This window comes from Lissotriton vulgaris, chromosome 10 (assembly GCF_964263255.1).
Source record: "Lissotriton vulgaris chromosome 10, aLisVul1.2, whole genome shotgun sequence".
Classification (NCBI taxonomy): Eukaryota; Metazoa; Chordata; class Amphibia; order Caudata; family Salamandridae; genus Lissotriton; species Lissotriton vulgaris.
Genome location: NC_141698.1, coordinates 94,888,802 through 94,898,620, shown reverse-complemented (window position 1 = coordinate 94,898,620; position 9,819 = coordinate 94,888,802). Strand labels below are relative to the sequence as shown.

At 47.2% G+C, this 9,819-nt stretch overlaps 1 pseudogene across 1 annotated transcript in view; it reads left to right on the top strand.

Annotated features, from left to right (window-relative positions):
- The first annotated feature begins 1,827 nt into the window (after positions 1–1,827).
- Positions 1,828–9,819, top strand: part of LOC147684744 (uncharacterized) — a 79,524-nt pseudogene continuing 71,532 nt past the window's right edge. Inside the window, exon 1 of the transcript XR_015300657.1 lies at positions 1,828–1,863. The product of XR_015300657.1 is annotated as an uncharacterized LOC147684744 (transcript). The remainder of the gene's footprint in view (positions 1,864–9,819) is intronic.

Here is a 9,819-nt window from a genome sequence, read left to right as displayed (position 1 = left end):
AGGGAAGGTGCATGTTCCTAAAATCAAGAGAGCCAGAATGGGCGGTCGTTCGTTTTGTTATTTGGCAGCCCAGCTGTGGAACTCGCTCTCTCAGGCACTCCGGCTGAAGTGTTCTGAATCTACCTTCCAGAAGGGTCTAAAAACTCACCTGTTTCCTGCCTCCTAATTTGATTTGTTTAGCTGATTGTTGTTGTGTTTTTTTTTTTTAACTGCTACCGTTGCGCGGGGACACACTGGCCTCAGTGTAACCAGGCGCTTTACAAATGTAATTATTATTAATTTTATTATTATTATTATTATTACTGCCTGTGGTCTGTGTGTTTGTGCCAGTACATGTCAGTGCATGGATGCCTCTATTGCTCTGTCTGCATGAAGGTTGGCTTTATATAATTGTGTACATGGAAATATAGTGTGAACATGCACCATATTAAAGTCAAACCTATTGTCTTGGTCAATTGATGCCTTTAATTTGCAGTCAAAAGGTTGCTTATACCTTCTAAAAGCAGCACCTTCATGATTTTTTATATCGGGGAGCCGGCAAGGACCAGAGGAGTCTGAATGGACCATCTTTACATCGCTTGATAAATTTGCATGAGTGTAAGGTTCCTTGAAGAAATGGTGTCTTCCTTCACATGGACAGTTCAGAACCTCTCTGAAGGTCCCTCTAAGAAAGAGAAGTTCTGAACTGGGGACCCAGAATCCTAAATTAACAGCCCATTCTGGAAAGCACTGCATTAAAACAATAAAGTCTTATAATATTCAGGCAACTTGCATATTATTTTACCAGGACACTCAGGGAGTGACTTTTCACTTTTGTTATTAGAAGGGCTATATCAGATTATTTTACATTTAGGAGTGTAGTGGGTGAGAGACTAACAGATGGAGCAGGGTTTGCAACATTTTCCTTAATTTCTAAAGTATAGGCTGGGCTCTATAATCCCAGTATTTCTAAGTGCAGCCATAACCATTCTTATCTGTTTAATACTGACTGTAATCGAAATGGGGAGAAGATGTAGCCTTACTTCTAGAGCGGTCGAACTCGAAGCTGGGGAACCCAGTTTGAGTCTCGGCAACGACGCTCAACATCCTGTGATTCGGGGCAAATCACTTAATCTCCCCGTGCAGAACAAAAATGATTGTGTCCATCTGTAGCAAAACTGGCGCTCGTGTAAAGTGCTAAAAATCTTTAAAAAAATCTTTTTTTTAAAAAAAACTTCTTGAATTTTTCATAGCAGTAGTAGGTTAGCACTAAAAGAAATGGCATTGCTGGCCTCTTGCCAACCCAAGTACCAATGCAAAGCATTAGCATACATTTATTATCCCAGGGAAGGTATACAAAGGGCAGAAACCTGAGGAGTTTGGTGGCTGTCCCCCTGAGAGTGTTTGTTCCTTTCTAAATTCAGCAGGACAGCAGGCCAGTTTCTGTGCAGTTGCTCTGAATTCCTTTGTCACATATTGACATCGCGGGGTAGGCTTGTGAATTGGCACTTTTAGTAAAAATATTTAAATTTATTTACTTGAATCAAATTGCCCGAAAAATACACTATATCTATTCCAGATGAACTGTTGTGACCACAAGCTAGTTGGCCTGTCAACAAAATATCACTTATTTTAGTTTTTTTAAACTGATCGCTGCAGCATAATTCGATGGGTAACCGTATGTTTTAATGTATTTTCTGGGACTTTCTTGAAACAATTAAAAACGTTTGACACGCGGGGGCCCATACTGATGTTTTCCACCGCTTTTATGTTAATAGGCCTCGGCATGTTTCTAAAGAATGGCTTCCTCTATGACGTAGCAGAGTTCTAAAACGTTAAGATTAGCCTACATCCATACCATTTTTTGGCAGACCTGCTTCAAAGGTGAGGTATTTGTGTATCCAACTGCATAGAACATTTTCAAGGCTGTTTGAAATTCCTCCATTGTTAGCAGTCTTCAACAATACCAAAGGAGTGTGGCTCACGGATTAGAGCGGCAGACCCTGATGCAGAGGTCTGGCCCGGGACCAGGGTTCAATTCCCGACGCGGCAGGGTCCTGAGCCCAAAAAAAATGTCCACGGACTCGATAATTCTCGCCTCGGTGCCTACTCTAATCATGGGGTCCCACACTGCAACTCTGGGCAATAGCTTGTTTAATCTCCACTACAGCGGCCCACCCACTGCGGGATGCCTGGCTTTCAGCTTGGGGATGCCCAGTAGGGGTTATCTCACAGGGAAAAAGGCAGGACGGGTTCCCAAGGCAAGCGCCTTGATGCCTTCGGGTGATACGTGCGCTATATAAGTCGCAATACATTTACAAAGGTAGCAGAAGTGCATCACTTAACCTTTGACCCTCATTGACATCACAGGAGGTGACCTTATACAGCATTTGACTGTCAGCGACGTCACGGGGTTGACTCTTGGCCACACCCTTGTTTCCTCAACATTCTGGTATTTGCTTGGCATGGGCTAGGGAAACGCCAAGAAAGTAAACATGGCTCTTAAAACCCGGATTACTTTCTGTTCCTGATGTTGCCTTTTTGAACCCTGGCAAAGGTGGGGCCAGAGGCGCTGTCGTTGACGTACATGCTTTCAAAGAGAAGTTTATTTTTTACGGGCACTTCAACCACAAGGCTGAACAAGGTGTTGGCTCTAGGTAAAAAACACATTTTACAACACATTTTACAATGACTGCCTAAAGAATGACTCTTTGTTCCGCGTGCTTGACGTAAGGCTTCAATGCAAATGTATTCTGCAATCTTGATTTTTTTTGTTTTTTCTCTTGATAACATTGGCTGACAAAAATCTACTAGTCCTAATGGACAAAGCCATCTTTTTTCCTAGTTGACAGGTTTCAGCGCAAGCAACAACCTGGGTGTTTAATTAAGAAAATGCCATTGTACAAACCCAGCTCGAAGTCCAAACAGCGGTAAAACATTTACAGTAATATATTATATTCATTTGTCTTTCAGTTGCTAAAAATAAAGTAGTGAAGGCTCGCCTACACCAGCATAGGGCTTTTCAACTGAGGTTTTGTACTTGCAACTGTGAGGGCATTCAAGGGGGCAGCACAGGTGAAGTGGGGGAGAAAACTGCGAAGTACTCTCGCAGGTGCCCTAAAATGTTTATTATTATGTGACGGAGCTTATTCCCAGTGCAGTTTTTTTTGCACACAGAGATAGTTTTCCCTCCAATCGAAGCTTGAAGACGTCCGCAGACTTTTTATTGGCAAACTCAGTTTTTGCTAAGTTTTTCTATGCACAGTGGTTTTGCACAGTAGAATACTAACATTTTTCTACATAGTATGACACATGCAGAGCCATTTTGTTAATGCTAATTAGGTGTATGTGTTAAGTAAATAGATACAAAGGTCGCAATTGCCACATGGAATTATCAAAGCGAAACCCTGCGGTCTTATTTCAAAGTTGCAAAATGTGCTCTTTACTTTCGATAAAGTTACTACAGAAAAACTAAGACCCCCCCCCCCTAATGAAAACACAGATGGAAAATTAAATGCTTTGTAATGTCTTTATTTGTTTTAATTTTTTACACTTTGCAAAATACACACATCTTTCATATCACACAGCATTACACACGCCATCAAATTCTAGACATTTGTCGAGCCATTAAACTCGTACTATAAAACCCTGATACCTGGTAGCCGTCTCTTGCTACTATAGCCTTTCTGGTGACACCATCAGTCATCTAGGCTCTACAACAGACTGAGTTCTCTCGAACATCGTCCTCTCTAATGACTTGTGCTCGTGAGGCCGCCTCCTGCTTTGTAAAGGCATGGTGCCTCACCGAACTCAAGAATTACCGCCCCATCTCGCTCCTCCCGTTTCCAGCCAAAGTCATCGAGAAGACAGTCAACAAACAGCTGGCCGCCTTCCTCGAGACGAATAGATCCCTCGACCCCTCACAGTCTGGCTTCCGAGCCAACCACAGCACCGAGACCGCCCTCATCGCTGCCACCGACGACATCCGAGCCCTGCTGGACAACGGAGAAACAGCGGCCCTCATCCTCCTAGACCTCTCTGCAGCATTCGACACTGTCTGCCACCGCACCCTAGTGCAGCGCCTCAGCAACGTCGGAATCCAAGAGAAGGCACTGGAATGGATCATCTCCTTCCTCGACGGAAGGACACAGAGAGTCTGCCTGCCACCGTACAAGTCAGAGGCCACCGAAGTCATCTGCGGCGTCCCTCAAGGGTCCTCGCTCAGCCCCACCCTCTTCAACGTCTACATGAGCCCCCTGGCGGCCATCGCACGCCAACACGGCCTCAACATCATCTCCTACGCCGACGACACCCAGCTGATCCTCTCCCTGACCAACGACCCCGCCACCGCCAGAGACAACCTACACGAAGGGATGAAAGACGTAGCCGAGTGGATGACGACCAGCCGCCTGAAACTGAACTCAGACAAGATGGAAGTCCTCATCCTGGGCTCCTCGCCCTCCGCCTGGGACGACTCCTGGTGGCCCCCCGCCCTGGGCACCGCACCCAAAACGACAGACCACGCACGCAACCTGGGCTTCATCCTGGACTCCTCCCTCTCCATGACCAGACAAGTCAACGCCGTCTCCTCGTCCTGCTTCAATACCCTGCGCATGCTACGGAAGATCTTCCGGTGGATCCCCACCAAGACCAGGAAGACGGTCACCCAGGCCCTCGTCACCAGCCGACTGGACTACGGCAACGCCCTCTACGCCGGAACCACCGCCAAGCTCCAGAAGAGACTCCAGCGGACCCAGAACGCCTCAGCCAGACTCATCCTCGACATCCCCCGACGCAGCCACATCTCCGGACATCTGAGAGACCTGCACTGGCTCCCCGTCAACAAGAGAATCACCTTCCGCCTCCTCACCCACGCACACAAAGCCCTACACGACCAAGGCCCGAGTTACCTCAACAACCGCCTCAACTTCTACGCTCCCAAACGCCACCTCCGATCGACCAACCACGCCCTCGCCGTCGTCCCCTGCATCCGAAGAGCGACAACAGGAGGAAGATCCTTCTCCTACCTGGCCGCCAAGAACTGGAACTCCGACCTGCGCCTGACCCAAGACCACCTCTCCTTCAGGAAGAAGCTCAAGACCTGGCTGTTCGAGCAGTAGCGGATCCTTTAGGAGCAAGAGTTCCCCTCCATTTGAGAAGGCCAACCTCTTCCAACCAGCTTCTGCAGGTGTCACTGTACTGTCTTGTCAGTGATGGTAGCTCTGGCTCCCCTTGTCATCTTTTGCATCTGAATGTTCTCCTCACTCTCACAGACAGTAAGGGAAGAGCCAACAGAGCCCTTTTATCTATAAATGGCTGTATTTCTGCATACAGGGACACTTCACTTCCACTCCCCACCCATGAAATGGAAATCCCAATATGTGTATGTTGGTAGCCCCTCCAGTATCTTCCAAAATTTGAAGCTGTGATTCCAGCTCTTATGGCCGATACAGCACACAATTTCAAGTCTTGAAAAGACTTTGCGGACGCCTGAAGGCTCACAACAGACCTCTCCAGGCCACATGTTGTGGTTTTGACCTCTTGAAGGTTCTCCTCTTTTTCTGACAGTTCATGTCACTGCTGAGGCCTCAATGAATTGTCTGTCTTCCGTTGCATCTCTGGAAGTCCATCTAAAACCAGGGCTTCCTCTTAAATGGCCCTTCTCTTAACTGACGCTCCGAAGTTCCATTATGGTCTTAGTTTGGAGTGTGGTACAGTGCACATAATCTGTTGTGCCCTTGTAATGTTATGTGTATTTGTAAAGTGCACCATCATGTGCACTGAACAGGTGTTTGTGTCTAGCCCTGCCTAAGCTAGGTTGGTTGGTTGAAAATCCAAATTTTCAGCTCTTGCGGAATTTAAGAAGAGCGGAGCAGGCTCGGATGTGGTGTGGAGGTTGTTCCATGCTTTCGGAACGATGTAAGAGTATAGCCATCCTCCTGATCTGGTTGTGTTTATGCGTAGAATGTGTGCAAGTAGACAAGTCCTGCAGAGCAGATATGACTGGGAAGATGGTGGAAGAAGCTGCAACTGTTCAGAAAGGTGGGGCCTACATTTTGTAGTTCCTTGAATGTGTCTGTGAAGAGTTGCAAATGCACACACTGGAGCTAGTAAAGCTCCATTAGGGGTGCTGGGATGTGAGTTCTGTGTTGGAGGTTGAGGATGGGTCTTGCTGCCAAGTTCTGGATGGTTTGTAGTCTTCTAGTGAGTTGCTTTGTGATTCTGGAGAAGAGGGGGTTTCTGTATTCCAACCTGCTGGAGGCTTTTTTAGTATTGCTTGGGGCCATTTGAAGAACTTCCTTAGCATCTTCAGGGTCTGGAAGCAGGATGCAGTGACAACATTGACTCGAGCAGTCATATCCAGGTTTCTGTCTGTGATTTATTCTGAGGTTCCTGGCGTGGGTGCTGGGTGTGAGTCCGAATTCAGTCCCATGATGAGGTGTTCTTCCAGATGATCTCTACTTCTGTCTTGTTGGTGTTGATCTTGAGACAGTTGGCTTTTATCCGGTAAGTGATTTTGGTCATACAGGAGGTAAACTTGTTTCTTGTATTGGGGGTCTTGTCAGAGTAGGGAGAGTATGAGTTGCGTGTCGTTGTTGTAGAACAGATATTGATGGTGTGTGCATGGATGATGTTGGCCAAGGGAATCATGTATGCGTTGAAAAGTGTGGGGCTGAGCGATGAACCATGAAGTGCTCCACAGATGAGTTTGCGGGCTTCAAGATAGTCAAAGGTTTACATCTTATGTTCTATCCATAAAGAAGGAACACATCCAGTGTAGAGCTGGTCCTTGAATGCCATTCTTGTGCAAGCACCTGATGAGGGGGGTGTAAGACTGTATCCCATGCTGCAGAGAGGTCCAGAAGAGTGCTGCCGTGTCTCCTCTGTCATGGATCATGCTGCTGTTGTCTGTGGCATTGATGAGTGCTGTTTCTTTACTGTGGTTGGGGCTGAATCCAGACTGCAAGGCACGGAGGAGCTGGTGGTTGCTAAGGTGGTCAATGAGGCATTGGTTGATTAGTTTCTCTAGGACCTATGCCGCCTATGGTAGGAAAGTGATTAGTCTGTAGTTGGAATTCATGGCTGGGTCAGCTGATGGTTTCTTGAGCAGGGGCGTGATGAAGACAAGTTTCCAGTTTCTGAGAATTTGGCTGAGTCAATGAAGATGTTGAACGTGTTTGTGCTTCCCTGGTAGGTAGGAGTCCTTTGGTTAAGACGTGATCAGGGCAATGGTCAGATGGGGCCCTTGGTTGGATGATGTTCATGATAGCAGCGATTTCGATGATGGGCCACAAAATCAGGGTTCATTCTTCGGCTGTGATGGGAAGTTGAGTTGCAGTGGTGACTGGGTCTGGTTGAGGGTCAAAGTTGGCATATATGGAGGTGATTTTGTTGCAGAAGAATTGCAAGGGGGTGATTTTGTTTAAGGCAGCAGGAGGCATGGTGAAATATTTGATGATGGCAAATAATTCCTTGTCACTGTTAGTGCCAGTGTTGATATAATGTGCAAGAGTTGTGCACTTGGTGCTCTTTGTCTGCTGGTGGTGCATCTTAGGGTTGATTTAAAGATGTATTTATCTGTGGTGTCTTGACTTGTGCTCTAGTTGCTTGAAGTGGCATTTCGTCAGCCTGATTTTCTTTATGTTCCATCTGGCCTATGGTCAGCCTATTGCCATTCTGCTGTTGGGTTGCTGTTGGGTTGCTGTTGGGTTGCTATTGGGTTGCTATTGAGTGAGCCAGAATGTCCTTACATATTTATGGAGGTTCTTGATGGCTATCGGTAGGTTATTGGTGTATTTCGGCCTGTGCGCAGAAATCACAGAAGCCCTCTTCTTTGAAGCTTTTCCAGTTGCATGAAGTAGTTCTGGTGGTGGTAGGACGGTTTGATGGGTATGCTGAAACTGACAAAGGCGTCGCCTGTCCAGGTCTTAGTGCCTGGCTTGTCCACTGTGATGGTTCTGACTATGGAGAAAATTGGGTCCAGTGGGTGTTCAGCAGTGGGGGTGGGTTCGTTAACATGCTGGGTGATGCCAAGGGCCAAGGTTTGCGAGGTTTCCAGGAAGGGCTGTAGAGTTAGGGTTGATGTGGTCTTCCTGGTGAAAGATAAGGTCTTCGAGGAGGATCAAGGTGCTAGTGTTGATGTTGATGATGAGGGGTGCGATAAAGTATGTCTGGTCACTGGCGAAATTGGTGCAGGGTCCTGGCAGTCTGTATACGAGGGTTCTGTCCAGGTAGAAGTGTGCTGTGATATCTTTCTTGGGTGTGAGGTGTTCCATGTAGCTGGTGGTGGTGTTTATGTAGGTGGTGTAGCTGATGATATCTTGGAATATGATGGCAATTCCACCTCTGGGCTTGTGCTGAGGGTCTTGCCTGGCAATCTTATCGCTGGCGGGGATGGTTGTAACAATGTCCATTGCAGAGGTTGGGTTTAGCCATGTTTTCATGAGAAAGAGTAGGTCCGGGAGCGTGATCATGCAGTAGGTCCCATATCTCCATGGCATGTTTGATGAGCGAGCTGGTGTTGTAGAGCATGCATGCATGCAAGTGTGGCGTTTTTGTGTGTGTGGTGTTTGGCCTGTGTGAGTGGGTAGCTGGTTTGTGTGAGTGTGGGCGAGTGGGGTGCTAGGTGGTGTTCATGCGGGAGTGGTGGATGAAGGGTGTGGGAGAGTGCCTAAGAACATGCTGGAGGGCCATGTGAACACTCCTTTCGTGATTTGTTGACTGAGAGCACGGAGGAGCACAGCAGGGAAGTTGTGGGTAGGGGGTTAATCAGAGTTCCTGACGCTGGATGCAGTCCTGGCATTGACAGGGGCAGGCGGGCTAGCCTACGGCGCACCTTCGGGCCAGGTTGTCTGCCCTTACCCTTATCCTCCTTGGGATGTATCTTGCTGTTGGCTTACCCTTAAAGGAAAAGAACATCATAGTAGGCCTAATCAGGTTAATAGTCACTTCACACAATCTCTGTGGTCTGCCAGTGTGAAGTCCTTTTCAGGTGCCATTAACTTGGGCATACCCAAGCACGACAGCCCAACTCGCCTCTTCGTTCAGGTGTTTCTCTCTTCAGCAGCCTCCATCACTGATCAAGTCACCATTGAGAGCTCTGCGTTGCTTCCTCATTTGTGCTTGTCCCCTCCTCCATCTCACCTACTTATGGCACCAAAGAGGGCCCCTTCTGGCCAATTCCGCTACTAGACCTGACTTCTCACTACAATGGGTGGCACCATCTTGGCACGCTGATTCTCCCTGTGGTGGAGGCTTCTACAAATTCAGTAACCTTTGGTGATTCTCTGGACTGCTCCTCATGACTGAAGTCTTAGCCTGGTCTCTTCCTCCTGCATCTGCTCATAAAGGCCCGCAGGAATACACCACAGTGGTACACACCAGAAACACTTCTGCCCCACTTCCGCCCCACGCTCTCACCTGAGTTGGAACTGCTCCATGTTTGTTTAAAAGAGAGGGATGGGTGAATTTGATGAAGCAAACTTAAAACCACTTAGTTCAAACCTTGTATTTGATCCACAAATATTTGAGCTGTTTCACTGCTGTTTGCAGAAGTTCTCACCAGAGATAAGCTTAAATGACCTCTGCAGCATTCTCGCATTCTTTTGACATTCGGGAACAGGGTGGTTGGACTGCTGGTGGCAGTCAGGTGTAACCAGGACTAAGGCAAAGATTTGTATCATCCAAAGCAAATTCATATTTGCTGCTCACACCCAGTTACTCGAACAGTCTTTGCTTTTTACAGGAGTAATTCAGCACCTCCTTCTAACTATATTCTTACCTCATCCCCAGTCTTGCTCTATGAAAAGTGCACCCCTTATTGGTTTTGAATACATTTTT